This window comes from Lissotriton vulgaris, chromosome 8 (assembly GCF_964263255.1).
Source record: "Lissotriton vulgaris chromosome 8, aLisVul1.2, whole genome shotgun sequence".
NCBI classification, from domain to species: domain Eukaryota; kingdom Metazoa; phylum Chordata; class Amphibia; order Caudata; family Salamandridae; genus Lissotriton; species Lissotriton vulgaris.
The window spans coordinates 1,182,447,020-1,182,466,240 of NC_141696.1; the positions used below are offsets into that span (position 1 = coordinate 1,182,447,020).

The 19,221-nt window shown below is 47.4% G+C and overlaps 1 protein-coding gene across 1 annotated transcript in view; it reads left to right on the forward strand.

The window, feature by feature from the left end:
• ATP7B (ATPase copper transporting beta) overlaps nt 1-19,221 on the forward strand; it is a 539,299-nt gene that overhangs the window by 57,237 nt on the left and 462,841 nt on the right. The gene's annotated exons all lie outside the window — the stretch shown is intronic.

Here is a 19,221-nt window from a genome sequence, read left to right on the forward strand (position 1 = left end):
ATGAATCATAATCAGTTTAAGTCTAAATAAAAGTAACTGTGCTAAGGCCTCTGTGTGTATTCCCAAAGAGGACAGGCGAAGATTTGGCAGCAGTGAGCTCTGCAGTGTTTTTCATTAATCTTTTTTTGTCAAATCTGACCTTCCGCCATCGACATAGTCGGGCACTTGAGAATGACATAGGGATACCATGTATACCATGGCTCGAGTTGAGGGTAATGTGGGTAGACGCCGTCTACCCACTGTTTTCTTAGGGTGACGCCGTCTGCCCTGCTGCATAGCTGGCCTCTTTCAGTGGAGTGCCACGTTTCCGAAATTCACAGAAATATGCTGAACTCGTCCCGGTGTCAAAATGACACCGGGACGCTTTTAGCAGCGCCTGCACATTGTCTGCTTTTGTTCCTAGTAGGAACATGCAGGCGGGGTAGGGACTTATCAGATGCACGTTGAGCCCATAATAAAGGCCAAAGTAAAGGGGCCATTGGGCCTCTTTTTAGGTCTAGCCTGGGCAGCGCATGTGCTGCCCTGCGAGGCATGCTGTATTCAGGTAGGGAGTTGAAGCTCCGCCCATTTTGCCCATTTTATCAATTGACTCCTGTTACTGTCCTTTTGAAATCATTGCTTTTGATTCATGAATAGGCGTAGTAGTCCCTTTTTAGTACTGCTGTGTCTACATTTGTAACCTCCCATAAGGCCTGGACTTTTTTAGGTCTCGCTGAAGCAATGCGTAAGCATTGTTCGGCGAGATTCTAGTAAGGCTTCCGAAAAGTCTCCCCACGCTGCGGATTAGACACAGTTCATGTGAGCCAGGCGCGTGCACATCAAACACCATCGGCCTCGGCATCGGACTTCAAAGGAATGTGCTCCCCCGCCGCCCGCTTCAGACTTCAAAGGTATGCGCTCCCCCGCCCCCGCCCCCGCTTCAGACTTCCAAGGAATGCGCTCCCCCGCCACAGCAATGCAGAGAGCTTGTTGCTTTATTGCTCTCACTTGAGGCCCTGTTTTGGCAAGTTTAAAACTTACCAGTACATTACATTTACTCCATTTGCGTCCCGTCCATGTTAAACACACAATTTAATTTTTCTAATGAAACGTTCTCCGCAGCCATATGCAAATCTGTATTGGTCCTGCTTCAGTATGCACAGCATACCATGAATTGTCAGGCCATGCCCACCCTGAGCTAGAAAACACCCATGGAAGGCTGATTTCACCCTCACAGGGCCGCCTTAGTGAGGTAATGTAACATCTTAGTCACTCCTTCCTCTCTTCATGCTCTCTCATTTGTTCTCACATCCTTTCTCTCTCTCCCTTCCCTCCCCTTCCTCCCTCTCACCTTCATTTAATTGCTTCCTCACTTGATAGATGCTTAACTCTGATCATGCATTTCCACTCTAGAGTTTGCTTTGTGGTTCTTGCTATCCAAGTGAGTTGGAAATTATGTAAAACATGCTATTTCTGTGAGAAGGAATGTGGTTAGGCTTCGACTCGAGATTTCTTCTCCATGGTTTCTTACCACATTTAACAGTTTAACAGTAGCACTCTACCACCCTCAATCTACCGCCCTCACTCTACCAGTCTACCGCCCTCAGTCTACCACTCTACCGCCCTCCCTCTACCACCCTCACTCTACCACTCTACCGCCCTCACTCTACTGCCCTCACTCTACAACTCTACCGCCCTCACTCTACCGCCCTCACTCTACCGCTATACCACCCTCACTCTACTGCCCTCACTCTACAACTCTACCGCCCTCACTCTACTGCCCTCACTCTACAACTCTACCGCCCTCACTCTACCGCCCTCACTCTACCACTCTACCGCCATCACTCTACCACTCTACCGCCCTCACTCTACCGCCCTCACTCTACCACTCAACCGCCCTCACTCTACCACTCTACTGCCCTCACTCTACCGCCCTCACTCTACCACTCAACCGCCCTCACTCTACCACTCTACCGCCCTCACTCTACCACTCTACCGCCCTCACTCTACCACTCTAACGCCATCACACCCTCACTCTACCACTCTCACTCTCCACTCTACCGCCTTCACGCCCTCACTCTACCGCCCTTACTCTACCACTCTACCGCCCTCACGCTACCGCTCTCATGCTACCGCCCTCACTCTGCCACTCTACCGCCCTCACTCTACCGCCCTCACTCTACCGCTCTACCATCCTCACTCTACCGCCCTCACTCTACCGCTCTACCGCCCTCACTCTACTGCCCTCACTCTACCACTCTACCGCCCTCACTCTACCGCCCTCACTCTACCACTGTACCGCCCTCAGGCCCTCACTCTACCACTCTACCGCCCTCACTCTACCACTCTACCGCCCTCACTTCACCACTCTACCTTCCTCACTCTACCACTCTATCACCCTCACTATACCACTCTACAGCCCTCACTCTACCGCCCTCACTCTACCGCCCTCACTCTGCCACTCTACTTCCCTCACTCTACCACTCTCATTCTACTACTCTACCGCCCTCATTCTACCACTCTATCGCCCTCACTCTACCACCCTTACTCTACCACTCTACCGCCCTCACTCTTCCACTCTACCGCCCTCACTCTACCGCCCTCACTCTACCACTCTACTGCCCTCACTCTACCACTCTACCACCCTCATTCTACTACTCTACCGCCCTCATTCTACCACTCTATCGCCCTCACTCTACCACCCTTACTCTACCATTCTACCGCCCTCACTCTACCACTCTACCGCCCTCACTCTACCACTCTACCGCCCTCACTCTTCCACTCTACCGCCCTCACTCTACCACTCTACCACCCTCACTCTACCGCCCTCACTCTACCACTCTACCGCCATCACTCTACCTCTCTACCGCCATCACGCCCTCACTCTACCGCCCTCACTCTACCACCCTCACGCCCTCACTCTACCTCCCTCACTCTACCACCATCACGCCCTCACTCTACCATAATGTCTAATTTACGCTCTTTTTTCGGCACACTCGTGTCCTCTTGTTTATTATCTCTAGCCTCATCACACTCTCCTAGCAAGTCTTCCTTCTCCCGCATGTGACCCTACTTGCACCCTCTCAGATCCATCTTCATTCTTTTCTGCTTTTCCCAGTTTCCGCCACGCACTCCACTCCTTTGTGTCTCCTTTCTGGCCTCTTTCCTACTTAACTTTTCATCCTTTCTCCTTTAATTCCATTTCCACCTACTCACAACCCCTTCGAGCACTGTTATCTTAACATTTGTGTTTCTCTCTGTCTTATGATGTCTGCCCTGCCACCATTTACTTCGGACCCTCACCCTCACACCTCCTCACCCTCACACACCCTAACAAACCTTCACACACCCTCTCACCCTCACACACCCTCAATCACCCTCACACCCTCACCCTCACCCACCCTCACACACCCTCACTCACCCTCACACCCTCACCCTCACACCCTCACCCGCACACACCCTCACACACCCTCACTCACCCTCACACCCGCATCTCCTTCACCCTCACAACCCTCTCACCCTCACAACCCTCTCACCCTCACTCACCCTCACAGCCTCACCCTCAAACACCCTCACCCTCTCACACAATCCCACACCCCCACCCTCACACACCCTCACACATCCTCACACACCCTCACACATCCTCGCACACCCCTACACACCCACACACCCCCTCGCATCCCCTCACCCTCACATCCCCTCACCCCTCACACCCCAACACCCCCTCACCCTCACAACCCCTCACCCTCACACCCCCCACCCTCACACCTCCTCACTCTCACACCCCCTCACTCTCACACCCCCTCACCCTCACACCCCCTCATCCTCACACCCTCACCCTCACACACCCTCAACCTCACTCCCTCACCCACACACTCCCTCACACACCCTCACTCACCCTCACACCCGCATCCCCCTCACCCTCACACCCCTCTCACCCTCACACCCTCACCCTCACACACCCTCACCCTCTCACACAATCACACCCCCCACCCTCACACACCCTCACACATCCTCACACACCCTCACACATCCTTGCACACCCCTACACACCCACACACCCCCTCACCCTCACATCCCCTCAGCCTCACATCCCCACACCCTCATCCCCTCACACCCAACACCACCTCACCCTCACACCCCCTCACCCTCATACACACCCCCACCCTCACACCCCCTCACTCTCACACCCCCTCAACCTCACACCCCCTCACCCTCACACACCCTCACCCTCACACATACTCATCCTCACACACCCTCACCCTCACTCACCCTCACACCCTCTCACCCTCACACAATCTCACCCTCACACACCCTCACTCACCCTCTCACCCTCACACACCCTCTCACCCTCACACACCCTCTCACCCTCGCACACCCTCTCACCCTCACACACCCTCTCACCCTCACACACCCTCAACCCCATGCACCCTCAACATCACAACCCCTCACACACCATCACACTCACACACACTCACCCTCATACACACTCACCCTCACTCACCCTCTCACCCCCTCTCACCTTCTCATACCCTCTCACCCTCTCTCACCCTCACACCCTCTCACCCTAACACACCCTCACACACCCTCACAGACCCTCACCCTCACACACCCTCACTCACCCTGTCACCCTCACACACCCTCTCACCCCTCACATCCCTCACCCTCACACCCCCTCACCCTCACACCCTCACCCTCACACACCCCCTAACACACACTTTCACCCTCACAGCCCCTCACCCTCACACCCCCTCACCCTCACACCCCCTCACACACCTTCACCCTTACACCCCCTCACCTTCACACCCCCTCACCCCTGTCACCCTCACCCCCGCCACCCACAACCCGACACCCTCTCACACCCCCTCACCCTCACAACCCTACACCCTCACAACCCCACACCCTCCCCCTCAAACCCCCTCACCCTCACACCCCCACACCCCCTCACTCTCACACTCTCACCCCCTCATCCTCACACCCCCTTACCCTCACACCCCCTCACCCTCACATCCCCTCACCCTCACACACCCTCACACACCATCACCCTCACTCACTGTCACACCCTCACCCTCACACACTCTCACACCCCTCACCCTCACATCCCCTCACCCTCACACCCCCTCACCCTCACACCCTCACCCTCACACCCTCTCACCCTCACTCACCCTCACCCTCACACACCCTCACCCTCAAAACCCTCTAACCCTCACACACCCTCGCACACCCTCACCCTCACACCCCATCACCCTTACACCCCCTCACCCTCACTCATCCTCACTCACCCTCACACACCCTCACCAGCATAGCATAACAAAACATAGCATAGCATAACAAAACACAGCATAGCATAGCATAACAAAAAAGGCAAAGGATAGCAAAACATAGCATAGCATAACACAACGAAACATAGCATAGCAGAGCAAAACATAGCATAGCATAACAAAACGTAGCAAAACACAACAAAACATAGCATAGCATAACAAAACACAACAAAACATAGCATAGCATAACAAAACACAACAAAACATAGCATTTAACAAAACATAGCATAGCAAAGCATAGCAAAACATAGTATAGCATAACAAAACACAACAAAACATAGCATAGCATAACAAAACACAACATAGCATAGCATAACAAATCTAAGCTTAGCATAGCATAGCATAACAAAGCATAGCATAGCATAACAAAACACAACAAAACATAGCATTTAACAAAACATAGCATAGCAAAACACAACAAAACATAGCATAGCATAACAAAACACAACAAAACATAGCATAACAAAACACAACAAAACATAGCATTTAACAAAACATAGCATAGAAAAGCATAGCAAAACATAGTATAGGACCTCATAGCAAACCTGCCATTGCCGTTTTGGATTTCCTGAGGACACTCTGCGCAATTTTCTCCACGCCTCGCGGAACCCGCTGCGCGGGTCCCGCTTCGCAGAGGGGCGCTTTCCTTCCCGGGCTGAAGCTGCTGCTGGGGTAAAACAGGGACCGAGGGCTGCGAGCTAGAGGGCTGGGACTCCATTTCCCAGGAGTCCCAGGAACCCGCGCCCGCTCCACCTGGGCTGCTCTCCCTCCCCACCCCGCCCCCAACGACCAGGTGAACAAAATACCGGCTTGCCCTGCACTCCGTGGGACCTCATAGCAAACCTGCCATTGCCGTTTTGGATTTCCTGAGGACACTCTGCGCAATTTTCTCCACGCCTCGCGGAACCCGCTGCGCGGGTCCCGCTTCGCAGAGGGGCGCTTTCCTTCCCGGGCTGAAGCTGCTGCTGGGGTAAAACAGGGGCCGAGGGCTGCGAGCTAGAGGGCTGGGACTCCATTTCCCAGGAATCCCAGGAACCCGCGCCCGCTCCACCTGGGCTGCTCTCCCTCCCCGCCCCGCCCCCAACGACCAGGTGAACAAAATACCGGCTTGCCCTGCACTCCGTGGGACCTCATAGCAAACCTGCCATTGCCGTTTTGGATTTCCTGAGGACACTCTGCGCAATTTTCTCCACGCCTCGCGGAACCCGCTGCGCGGGTCCCGCTTCGCAGAGGGGCGCTTTCCTTCCCGGGCTGAAGCTGCTGCTGGGGTAAAACAGGGGCCGAGGGCTGCGAGCTAGAGGGCTGGGACTCCATTTCCCAGGAGTCCCAGGAACCCGTGCCCGCTCCACCTGGGCTGCTCTCCCTCCCCGCCCCGCCCCCAACGACCAGGTGAACAAAATACCGGCTTGCCCTGCACTCCGTGGGACCTCATAGCAAACCTGCCATTGCCGTTTTGGATTTCCTGAGGACACTCTGCGCAATTTTCTCCACGCCTCGCGGAGGGGCGCTTTCCTTCCCGGGCTGAAGCTGCTGCTGGGGTAAAACAGGGGCCAAGGGCTGCGAGCTAGAGGGCTGGGACTCCATTTCCCAGGAGTCCCAGGAACCCGCGCCCGCTCCACCTGGGCTGCTCTCCCTCCCCGCCCCGCCCCCAACAACCCACCCATCACCACCACAGCCATAAAATAACGCGTGATTACCGCTGCGCGGGAGCTCGCCGGGAGGAGCCCGGGACAAGGGCGGGACCGTCTGTGGCCGTCAGGGGCCAAAGGAGGCCGGGCTGGGCCATATCCCTTACCCTTTTCACCCAAACTTTGGCTGAACTTTGATCCTGCATAGGGTGATGCCCTCACCGGCACCACGTGAAACTCCATTAAGGGAGATGGGTAGCAATACAGGGACGTTGGACAATTACTTCAAATCCGCCAAAGGAGATGGGGGCAAAGAAAACTCCCTGGAGAGACGTAGGGCGGACCGTCGGCGCTCCATTGAATCAATAAAGAGTAGACCCCTGACAGAAATCATTCCGTATCCTATTTCTCAAGAGGAGGGTACTCCCCCCAATAGCTTAAATCCGCCGACTCTTGAGGATTTTCCCTTCTTACTTCGGGAAATCCCAAACACCCCTGGTATGCTGCCTGAAAAGATTACAGACACAACTCCATCCTTGTCATCTGACACTCCAGTTAACCTGGTTACCCAATCTCCCCCTTTGAATATAAATAAGAAGAGCAAGCCAAAGCAAAATGTTGTGGTGGAGTTGCACAGGCCCCCACCTAGCAAACGCAGTAGGAAGTCAATGGGGGGGCGGGGGAAAACCAAACTATCCCATCTTGATTTTGGCAAAAAATATAAAAACGCACTCTAATCTGGGAAGGATAATGAGACTGCGCCTATCGCTGCCCCCTCCAAATATCCAAGCCCCAGCACAGCTGTTATTAACAGCGATCCAGTGGCCAACACATCTAATACAAACCCCCTCTCACATCTATAGGGAGTATAGAATTCTTATTTCGTTCCCTTTTGCAGCCTATTAGTGATAGCCTGAAAAAAGTTGAGATCAGGCTGACTATACTAGAGACATCTCTTACTACCTTGAACACCTTAGTTAGTAAGCAATCCAAGAATGTGGGACCTCATTTCCCTGTAGGAAACCCCCCTAAAGCAGGAGCCTCACAGGGTGCCAATATAGTCCCCCCCCAGGCCGTTCCTACTGCTCCCCCCCCGCAGCCACTAATGGCTATTCCAGTCCAGGCACCGCGTAATAACCCAATCTATAGGCCTTCACAACCAATAGACTCTGCCCCCCAAAGCTCTCAGACAGGGACTAATGATGGCCTCCCCGAAGCTGGCAGCACTCTCCTTCTCTCTCCGGGACGGTTAGTCCCAAGACCACGGAGACCAGATCTGCCGCCAGAAGCTAATAGTCTAACGGTGGTGTTAGCAGGTGCCCCCCAACTAAGAACAGGCGAAAATGAAGATTACCAATCCCTAAAGAAAAAGGTAATCAAGTGGCTAAATTGGAATCGACCCCTACCATCACATTTTAATAACGAGATTATTATGGTTAGAAGGGTCCCTTGGTTAGGGAAGACCAGAAAAACAATAATAGGGGACTGTATTCTGGTAACTTTTAAAGACCCGGGCACCGTTTTGCATATTTGTGAAGGAGTAAATCGCTCACTGGATTCCACTATTCAGACCCTTCCAGTATCCTTCTTCTTCCCTCCTATTCGCATGCACTATGCTCCTCCGCATGATGAATGGACAAGGGTGGAACGTAGAAGCAGACACAAGGTTTATGCACAGCGCCCAAACTTCCAATTACCTGACACACCCTATTCCCACTTCAACCGTTTTAATTGCTTGAACGGCTTGGATGGGGTTGATTGACTTTCCGCTCACAGCCCAGTGATTCTGGATAATGACTCCGGCGGATTTCTTGAGCCATCTTCCCCGACTGTTGGTAAAATTCCTGGACCATTGAATGACACGGCGACTCCGGATAATGGACCCTACAGACTCCCTGATCTACTCGCCTGCAGTGTTGGCAATGCCCCTGAACTATTAAATGAGCCAGTGCTACTGGATAATGGCTCCTGTAGACTCCCTGAGCCATCTGCCTCCTCCATTGGTAATGTGCCAGAACTACTGATTGAAACAGTACCCGCAACCATCCCCTCCAACCCTTCTGGCACGGCAACTGACACCCCTGAACATTTAAGGATAATTTGCTGGAATGTTGCTGGTCTGGCCAACAAATTGGGTGACCCGGACTGGGCAAATTACATCGAGACTGGAGATATATGTATGTTCCAGGAAACCTGGGCTAGAGAGGATTATGGTCATCAAGGCTACATGTCCTTTTTCATCCCAGCTAGGTGGGAAGGCAAGGGCTGCCCGTCAGGGGGGCTCACGACCTGGGTTGCATCTCATCTAGGCTGTGTGGCAACACGGCTGTCGGCTAATTCAGAAGACATTCTTGTGGTTTCATTATCCTGGCCCAACCAAGTTAAACTTGTGTTAATTAATATCTATTCTAGGCCAGTGGGAATTGCAAAGGAATCACCGACCATAGATGAACTCACGAACTATATATCTGAACTACCGAGTGATTCATTCTATGTGGTGGGAGGGGATTTTAATTCTCATTTTGAGCCACTCCCTGGTCTTCTGGAGGGGTTCTCATCGGAAGAAGAGGCCAGATGGGCAGTGGCCCTAGTGGAAGCTCCCCCCCCCGAAGGCTTGGACCCCACTAGCACTACAAATCACAGCTCTAACCCTAAAGTTCGGAATCAGAGCCTGTAATGGGCGAATGAAATCCGACATACCCAGTAAAACCACCTATAACAGACTGGGATGAGAGTCTCGCCTGGATTATGTCTTGGCCCAAATAGTGACGTGGCCGACAATCCAGGACTTTAGGGTTATGGAAAGGACCGATAGCGACCATAATGCCCTCGAGCTTGACCTTGTCCATCCTGGTCCTCAAGCTCCTGTGACCAATGTAGAAGGGAACAAACCTGCGCTTCTCCTGGAAAATAGTAGGAGAAGAATCAGGTGGGAGCACTTGGTTACAAGCAAGAACAAACTCCCCATGCTCTATGATGGGATAACTCCCATCTTGGAAACTGTGGGGAGTTTGGACAACGAGGCAAGCAATAATGATTCCCAGGCTAAGTTGTATAAGGCTCATGAGGACCTTATAAAAGCTGCGGCCCCTCATCTCTCCAGTAGTTCACGAAAACCTAGAGAGGGGTGGCTAGGCAAAACAACATGGTACAATCCAGCATGCAGAAGGGCAAAAGCAGAACTCCTCAGACTTATTATGGAGGGTCTAGGGGGGGACAGCCTAAGACAAAGCAGGCGGGCTTATAAGAAACTGGTTGCCCACGCTAAGGCCGAGTGGGAGGAAAATCAGTGGGAAGAACTTAGCAAGGCCCTAGCGATCCAAAACCATCATCTGTTTTGGAGGATAGTGAGTGGGGGGTCGGGGAATCTTCAATCGGCAATAGAGCCCAACATCGCCCCAGGGGTGTGGCAGGCTCACTTCCAGTCTCTTTACAGTTCTGAGCCGGGAGAATCTCCTACTGTCACCGAGGTTGGTTGGCCAGGCTACGAAGGGGAGCTGATAACGCTGGGTGAGGTCACCGCTGCCATCTCAGGTCTTGCTTCTGGAAAGGCGCCAGGACTGGATGGCTTACCTGGGGATATGTTTAAACAGGAGCCCATTGTATGGGCCCCCTATCTTACTGCCCTCTTCAATGGAGTTCTTAGCGGCATGGAAATCCCTAGTACTTGGCTGGGGGCAGAGGTGGTCCCTATCTTCAAAAAGGGCTCGCCTCTCCTCCCGGCCAACTACAGACCCATCAGCTTAATTGATGTAGCACAGAAGCTGTTTGGCAGGGTTTTGCTGAATCAGCTCCAGGATTGGATGGAAGAGGTGGGCGCCCTTAGTCCCTATCAGGCGGGATTTAGGAAGGGGGTATCTACAGTGGACCAGGTTTTTAGGTTGAACCTTATTTATTGGAGGGCAGCAATATTCGAGGGCGGTAGTCTGTACACAATTTTTGTGGACTTACGGGCCGCCTTCGACCTGGTGCCCAGTGGAAAACTCTGGAGCATCTTGGCAGAGATGGGCGTCCCCCCGGACATCCTATCAATCTTACAGAGGCTCCACCATAATAACTATGCCCGAGTGAGGTGTGGGAGGTCGGGGGAACTGACCGATAGATTCCCCGTTGACCGAGGGGTAAGGCAGGGTTGTGTGTTGGCACCGACCCTGTTTTCCCTCTTCGTCAACGGGGTAATCGCCCACCTGAATGCCACCGATTATACTGACGCCCCCAAGTTAGATGGCAGCAGGGTGCCCGCAATCATGTTTGCGGATGACACCCTGCTGCTATCTAAAACCCCTATGGGGATACAGAGGATCCTTGATTCATTTGTAGCCTTCTGTACTGACAGGGGGCTAGAAATCAATGCGGCCAAAACTAAGTTCATGGTTTTGAATCCGAGCCAAAAATTGCGGCCGAATCCTCAATTGGGAGTAGTACGGCTCGAGAGGGTTGTCACCTTTGAATATCTAGGTGTGACTCTTAACGAAACCATGTCTTGGGGATCCCACCAGAGTAGGGCGAACCTCAAACTTATACAAACTACTGGGGATATCCCCCGGATGATGACCGGCTCCTCATATCGCCCGTTGGGGGCCCTAATCCAGATATACAAGGCCCAGGCCAGGGGAGCGATCATGTACGGGGCGGAATTGTGGGGACACACACCGTGCCGGAGCCTGTCACTAACGGAAAACAAGTTTAAAAGACAGATAGCCGCGCTTCCGCCCAGCACCCCGCTCCTCCCCTTGAGGCTTGACCTGGGTCTACGACCATTAGCTGATGAAATAAGCCTGAGACCCATAGCCTTCTGGCGTAGGCTGTGGAGCAGTAATGATCTTGCAGCATACAGGGCGGAATTGGTTGAATTATTGAACCACCCAAAAGCGCTCCGTATCCCATGGGTCAAAAACATCCAATCCACCTGTATGGAACTAGGGCTCCCTGATTTATGGACTGACCCTGCGAATGCCGCACTGAACATCTCTAAAAGGTCCCTGACTAATGTCTACCATGAGCACAAACTAGCTAGGGCCCGAGCTGCCCAGGCAGAAGGGTCTCTATCCTCTGCGTTTTTGCAAAGCAAGGACCTTTATAGGTTTGAGAGGGTATTGGATCCTATTTTCCCCGTACTTGCTAGAAAGCTGTTTCTCCAATGGAGATATGGCACATTGCCCTTTCGGTCCTTTACAAGTACCTGGTCATCGCCTCCCACCACGAAGCAGTGTCCGGCCTGTGATGCCATGGAGGAAACCGACTTACATGTGGCCTTCTTCTGTCCAGCCTACAGGGCAGCGAGGAAATACTGGCTCCTCCCATTGATTAGGAATATGGGCTGCAGGGAATATGCCCCAATGTATAGGATTCTAAAATCTGATCTCTCTGGCCCAACTGTCCTCGCAATAACAAAAATTTCTTACCAATGTCTGGCATATGCGCAACCGTATTTTAAAGGTGTTGGGTCCCTCTTAAAATTTTAGATGCATAGTTTTTATAGTATTTTTAACATATGCATTTCCAATGTTTTAATGTATTGACTTATTTGTGATTGTATATGTGTATTGTTTTCTTTTATGGCCAAATGGCCGAAATAAAGATTGGAAATGAATACAGCATAACAAAACACAACAAAACATAGCATAGCATAACAAAACACAACATAGCATAGCATAACAAATCTAAGCTTAGCATAGCATAGCATAACAAAGCATAGCATCGCATAACAAAACGTAGCATAACAAAACATAGCATAGCAAAACAAAGCATAGCAAAGCAAAACACAACAAAACATAGCATAGCATAACAAAACACAACAAAACATAGCATAGCATAACCAAACATAGCATAGCATAACAAAGCATAGGATAGCAAAACTAAACATAGCATAGCATAACAAAACAAAGCATAGGATAGCAAAATAAAACATTGCATAGCAAAACAAATCATGGCATAGCATAACAAAACATAGCATAACATAACAAAACATAGCATAACAAAACATAGCAAAACACAACAAAACATAGAATAGCATAACAAAAAAAAGCATAGGATAGCAAAATAAAACATTGCATAGCAAAACAAAACATAGCATACCAAACACAACAAAACATAGCATAGCATAGCATAACAAAACATAGCATAGCAAAACAAAGCATAGCATAGTAAAACACAACAAAACATAGCATAGCATAACAAAACATAGCATAGCATAACAAAGCATAGCATAGCAAAACAAAGCATAGCATAATAAAACACAACAAAACATAGCATAGCATAACAAAACATAGCATAACAAAGCATAGCATAGCAAAACATAGCATAGCATAACAAAACATAGCATAGCATAACAAAACATAGTATAGCATAACAAAACACAGCATAACATAGCATAAAAAATCAAAGCATAGGATAGGATAGCAAAACATAGCATAGCATAACAAAACAAAACATAGGATAGCAAAACAAAACATATCATAGCATACAGCATCATTCAGCACCACCATAGCATCACTCAGGGGCACCACAACACCACAGAACAAAACATAGTATAACATAACAAAACATAGCATACCATAACAAAACAAACCATAGCATAACAAAACAAAACAAAACACAACAAAACATAGCAAGCATAACAAAACACAACAAAACATAGCATACATAACAACACATAGCATAGTAAATCATAGATAAACATAGCATAGCATAACAAAACACAACAAAACATAGCATAGCATAACACAACACAACATAGCATAGCATAACAAAACAAAGCTTAGCATAGCATAAGAAAACATAGCAAAATAAAGCATAGCATAGCATAACACAACGTAGCATAACAAAATATAGCATAGCAAAACAAAGCATAGCATAGCAAAACATAGCATAGAATAACAAAACAAAGCATAGGATAGCAAAACTAAACATAGCATAGCATAACAAAAAAAGCATAGGATAGCAAAAGAAAACATAGCATAACATAACAAAACATAGCACAACATAACAAAACATAGCATAACAAAACACAACAACACATAGCATAACATAACATAACAAAAACAATAAAACATAGCATAGCTTCGCAAAACACAACAAAACATAGCATAGCAAAACAAAACATATAATAGCATAGCAAAACATAGCATAACAAAGCATAGCATAATAAAACACAACAAAACATAGCATAGCATAACAAAACATAGCATAGCATAGCAAAACATAGCATAGCATAACAAAACATAGTATAGCATAGCAAAACACAGCATAGCATAGCATAACAAATCAAAGCACAGGATAGCAAAACATAGCATAGCATAACAAAACAAAACATTGGATTGCAAAACAAAACATAGCATAGCATACAGCATCACTCAGCACCACCACAGCATCACTCAGGGGCACCACAACATCACTATGCGCTACCACGGCATCACTGAACGCCACCACATCACTCAGCGCCATCACAGCATCAATCTGTGCAACCATTCAACAACACCAGGTTCAAATATGTTCTCTCAATGTTTCAAGCTTTATTACAAATGTAACAAAAATATATTAATATTTCACTTCTGTTCTTGGATTTTCGTCACAATAAAAATACACTAAACATAATCTTCACAAAAGTTATTTACAAAAGTTTAAGCTATTGCCATTATAAATTACAATAACTTTTATTTAAGTATTAATTATTTAAAAAAATTAAAAGCCATTGTTATTTGTAATATCAATACATGTAAGTCACGTAAATACAACACATATTGCATTACAAATGCTACAGGTGTCACATTTGCGAAAGTTATAACTATTGGCATTGTAAATGACAAAGCTATTCATTTAGTTATTTTCAAAAACAAAACATAAATAAAAAATGTGTCATTTACAATACCAATAGCTCAAACTTTCCTAATGCGAGGCCTATTGCATGGCAAATGCTTGTTACTTCTGTTGTTACACAGTCTGTTTTATCTACAGTCTTTGAGCACTATTTTCTTTAATGATTTTCCCCTATTCTACCCACGACGTTCTTTCCTACTACGCAGCCCACCGCCCGCTTTTCTATTTTTATTAGCAACGGCAGCCGTTCTGCTTTAACTATATCGGCCTCGCTTCTTTATTTATTTTATATGCCAGCGCAGTCTGCTTTAACTATAGTGGCCACGCTCTGGAACCTTTGGTCTTTTTTTTGGGGGGTGAAAGCGCCCCATATCGTGCTTTTTTACTTTAATGGTGGCCGCGCTCCTTTCTTTAGACGCTGCTCACCGTATGCAGCTTACAGGGAGCCGCATCTAAAGAAAGAGGATCGTCCGTCATTAAAGTGAAAGCACGCCATTGGGTGCTTTTACACAAACAAATATTTGTTTCTAGACTTCACAAACAAATGTTTTTTTTTTGTTTTTTGTAAAACCGCCCCATGCCATGCTTTCACTTTAATGATGGTCATGCCCCTTTCTTTAGTCACTGCTCGATGTAAGCTGAATATGGTGAGCAGCGTCACAGGGGCATGACCACCATTAAAGTGGTCGCACATTTAGGAGAGTTTGAGCTATTGCCATTATTAGTGACATTGCCTTTTATTTATTTGTTGGTTTTCAAAACACATAAATAAAAGGCATTGTCATTTACAATGCCAATAGCTTAATCTCTCGCAAATGCGATACCTATTGCATTGCAAATGCTTTTTGTTAGAGTATCGTGGAGGGCAGCTATCGGGAGCCTCACACCTAGATGCAATGGAGGGTAAACAAAGGCTCACATCTTATCACTTCTCAGGTACTTAAGAGAGGAATGCTTTAGACTGTGTTCAGCCCCTGTATCTAAGAGATAAATATGCTTGCACTGTAAGAATGTCAGATTTGTTGGTCACTCCAGTATTTACACAAATAACAATTTAAAAACCACTATTTTGTTTTATTTCTTTTCATGGCACTTTTGCACTAGTAGTGCACTAGTAGTGCTAAAGCGCTATAAAAGAAGTAACACAAAATAGTGGTATTTAAATTCTCTTTTGTGTATGTGTGATGTAAAATGCTCTGACACCCTATATTGGGATGAGCAGTGCCACTACTCATCCCAATGCAATGTGTCAGAGCACTTTACATCACATGTATAGATTATACATTGACAATAAATCATATGTGTTTACATCAATATAAAGTATGTGTTACATAAGACAGCGATGGTTACAAGGTGTGGGAGCCACATGTCCTTCATACATCACTGTGTTATATTAAAATGATTGATGACGGAGGTTGATGATGGCACAACAGGTACCCCGCAGGCCTTGACCTAGAATCCTGGTCAAATCCCTTGCCGAATAACTCCAGGAAGCACTCGCAGCAAATCGCTAGTGTATGCTTGATGAGGGAATCCCCCTCTCACACTTATAGCACCTTAGAGAGTGCGACACATAGTCTGAACACACTCACTTAATTGTTTTTAACCTGCACCTGCACTATTTACGGTCCTGAGGAAAGCCAGCATTACTAAAGGCACTGGCTGAAACATGTCGACCAACACTGGATGTAGGAGGTCTTAATTCTGCCACCACGACATCCACTTGCCTTGCTTTTAACCGCTGACGGAGGCCCAGTTATTAAAATGTATTTCACCCTCGGGTACTGGGACCACCGTTTAGCCGTTTTAACTTCACTTCACAATTCACCACACTGCACTCTCAGTAAAATACCTGCTCCGCTGTAACCAGGTGTCGTAGCACACCCGGGACACATTAGGTGCCACTGGGTGGGCCCGATGATGAAGCATGCCACCAACTAGGTTGGTGGGTGAGGGCTTCATGAAAATACCTAATAGGTGCCTGCTGATAATACAGTTCAGAGTCCTATAATATGGTCACACCTAGCTAGTCCTTGTTGATAACATATAAATCCCTGGGGATACGGACTATCTTTCTAGTCCTCTCTCTCTCTCTTGATACGCCAATATTAAAATGATTACCATTTTTGAACTGCAAGTAACAAGGGATCTCTGTCTTAAAAGCAGTAACTCACTTACCTATTCACATAAAATAAAAATCTCTTCTGCATGTTTCAAAATGTGCTTTGCAGGAGACATATTAACCCTTTATGCTTCTTTGATTCCAAACTAGGACTAGGCAAAAAACAGATCTCTCCAGCAAATACGTTATCCTCCAGAGTTATCTTACCATTACTATGATTCCCTGCGATTTAGCTTGCATACAAAGATCTCTGCAGAAGGTACCTTAATGCCATAAGATATTTTAAAATACAGACATTGCAACCAATTAAACAGAACCGATTAACTGCCACATTTCCCCTTGCTGTCAATTATGTTTGTGGCAGAGTTTTAAAAAAATGAATGTATAAGTTGGGGCCCAAAGTTTGCTTCTGGGTTGCGTCAATATTTTGGCTCAACCCCAATTCAAAAAGCCTACAGCCTGATTCATCATTCTCCCGTTTTGCGAGCCCCTAATAGCGATTCATAGCAAATCGCTATTAAGGACTCGCAACACGGGATTCACGTAGAAATTGCATAAAGAAATGCGATTCCTACATATTCCTTATTTGCGATTAGCAAATTGCTAATCGCAAATAAGGAATAACTCGCCATTCATTCCTATGGGCCAAAAGGCCCATAGGAATGAATGGGGAGTAGTCCTTATTTGCGATTAGCAATTTGCTAATCGCAAATAAGATAGCGATTTGAAGGGTGCCAGGGGTGTCCAAAGGACACCCTGTAGCACCCCTCAAATGAAATTTTACACAGGTGTTGCACACACACATGTCCAAAGGCCATGTGTGTGTGTAACATGCAACTCAGAAAAATGCATTTAAATGCATTTTTCTGAGTTTTCACAATTTACCACCAGGTCTGACCTTGCGGTAAATTGCGGCCAGAAATTGCGAATTTGCAAAATAAAATTGGATGATGAATTGCATTTAAGGAATCTCAAATAGAGATTCCTTAAATGTAAATCCTCGCAAAATTGCGAGATCGCAATTAGCGATTTTTACATTTGGGATGCTGAATCCCAAATGCAAAAATCGCACTCGCAAAGGGCCAGATTCTCAGAATCTGGCCCTTTGCGAGCACAATTTTGTTTGATGAATCGGGCGGCTAATTTCTTAAATATTGTAATGCACTCAAATGTACTCATGATAGACCTGCTAAACATATGTGCGGTCCTAAGATGTGATGTCACTTCCTGTGAGGTCATGGGTTGTGATGCCACTTCCTGTGAAGCCACGTAAAAAGTACCTTGCTGTGATGTCACTTCCTGTGATATCACACAAAATGATGTCACTTCCTGTGATATCATGCAATATGATGTCACACCCATTCAGCCTAACTTGCTAAGTCTCTCCACTTCTTTTTCTAGGACTTTAGCCCTGCTTTTGATTCCAGAACAATGACACAAGATGGGAGCTATAATCTGATTGAGCCAATTATGGCTACTGTAACTCTCTTCTTTCTAGTCTACCAATGGTCCACATAGCCGCTACAGAGGCTGCTTTCCAAGCAGATACCCATTTGCTTTTTAGCAAACAACATTTTGGGCACATAACTCAGGTGCTCATTTCACCAAACTGACTCTTTAAAATTGCCTGCCTCATACTCAGAGCCCATCTGAGATCAGGACCCTTACTACTTTACTGAGAAGTTGATGGTAAGAAATTGGATTAATAATTTGGGCGGGTAACTACCCACTTTAAGGAAAATAACAACCCATGTCAAGTTGAGCCCTCTAAGTCACTAAATTAAGGAGCCCCCCTAATAGAACCGGAAGTAAGAATTAAAAAAGTTTAAAGCCAAAATAGTACCAAAAGCACAAAGTACCATGATATTCAATTGTTATTGTAGATCAGGACCAGGACCTAAGCACAATTTGAGACTGACTGTGATGGAGTATGGATCAAACAGACCAACCAGGTTCATCCTACTTAAAGATCTTACCATCTGACCTGATTTTTATTCCGGAGAAATGATTATTTTCCCTTGGCCTGGCGGAGGACTTCTCCCGCCATTCCTGGCAGTCATTTATAAAGGCATTTGCAGGAACCGCCATCGCAGCGGTTCCTGTCAATGCATTTTACTGTTTGCTGCAGGACTGCGTCGGAAGGGCTCGGCCCTGCAGCAAACAGTATTCTTTATTCTTTTAAAAAATAAATCCCAAAATGGGAGATTTAAAAAAAATGAAAAAAAGCAGTACTCCCCTCACCATGGGAGGTTTCTCTCATGGCGCGTGGAGCATTAGAATGGTTTTACTGTTCATTCAGCCTACTTTAGGAAGAGAAAAGATAACTTCCTAAGACTTACTGTTGCTTAATATT